Source organism: Anabrus simplex, chromosome 2, assembly GCF_040414725.1.
Source record: "Anabrus simplex isolate iqAnaSimp1 chromosome 2, ASM4041472v1, whole genome shotgun sequence".
NCBI classification, from domain to species: domain Eukaryota; kingdom Metazoa; phylum Arthropoda; class Insecta; order Orthoptera; family Tettigoniidae; genus Anabrus; species Anabrus simplex.
The window spans coordinates 881,143,823-881,145,041 of NC_090266.1; the positions used below are offsets into that span (position 1 = coordinate 881,143,823).

General features: G+C 37.7%; 1 non-coding gene across 1 annotated transcript; it reads right to left on the bottom strand.

The window, feature by feature from the left end:
• Window positions 1-239: 239 nt before the first annotated feature.
• TRNAA-CGC (transfer RNA alanine (anticodon CGC)) lies at window positions 240-312 on the bottom strand. The gene has a single exon. It is a non-coding gene; the product is annotated as a tRNA-Ala (tRNA).
• Window positions 313-1,219: the final 907 nt, after the last annotated feature.

A 1,219-nucleotide genomic window follows, 5' to 3' on the forward strand; every position in this document is an offset into this window, starting at 1 on the left:
CCATTATAAATGAAAGGATTTTGGTGCTGAGGTTGAAGGTAGAGAGAGGGTAGCCGTGTATGCTCCTGAAGAAAACAAACAGGAAGAATCTGAACAGTTTTATGAAGTTCTTCAATCAGTGAATACTGAATTTTCACGACCGCATTTTAATCGAAATCGACTTTCAACGTATTAGGTCGTGTTATGTGCATATAGTACGCGTTGAAGAGATGTTATGTACAGAACGAAAATGGCCAGCTAGACACCAGTGGGATCCGAACCCACAACCTCCCGATTGCGCGTCGGTTGCTCTACCGATTGAGCTATGGTGACCTAGACCATCTTTGTTCTGTTTGAAAGGATCTGAGCTACAGGTCTGGTACTACAACCAACACTCTGTAGAGTGCGTTTAAGTTGCCCGTTGAGGGCCAAGTCAATGAATACTGAATTTTCACGACCGCATTCTAATCAAAATCGACTTTCAACCTAATAGGTCGTGTTAACACGTTGAAAGTCGATTTCGATTCTTCAATCATTGTTGGATAACATACGTAAAAGTGACTTTGTTGTTCTGGCTGGTGATCTCAGTGCCCGAGTAGGGAACAAACCAATTGCAGAAATAGTGGGAAATAAAGGTGAACCATCTTTGAATGAAAATGGTAAATCATTGATAGAATTTTCATCCTATAATCAATTAAAAATTACTAACACCTTCTTTGAGAAGAAGGACATACATAGATTCACATGAACTGCAAGAGGACAGCGATCAATTATGGACTATATAATGGTCAATAAAAAGTTAGGCCCAGATTTTACAGATGTCAGAGTACATAGAGGCAGCGATTTATATACGTATCAATTATCTGGTCATTGCAAAAATCATCATTCTTGATAAGTGGAGGAAAAGGCTGAATAGAAATATACACAGAAACCAAGAGATCTATAAGGTATATATACTACAGGATGATGGAATAAAATACTTAAATCAAAATCGGCTGCAACAGTATTTAGGTCAGATTTCGACAAGTACTGATTTAACAAAGAATGGGAAATCATAACCTCAGCAATTCAGAGGGCAGCAGATGAAGCCATTGGAATGAAGAAGAAATTTAGTAGAAAAACTGTGCTTAAAATATGGAATAAAGGAATTTCAGAAGCTGTCAAGCAAAACCAAATATTATACTTGAAAATGATACAGCATCGCACCCCACAAAATGAGAAATAATAGAAAAACAGCAGG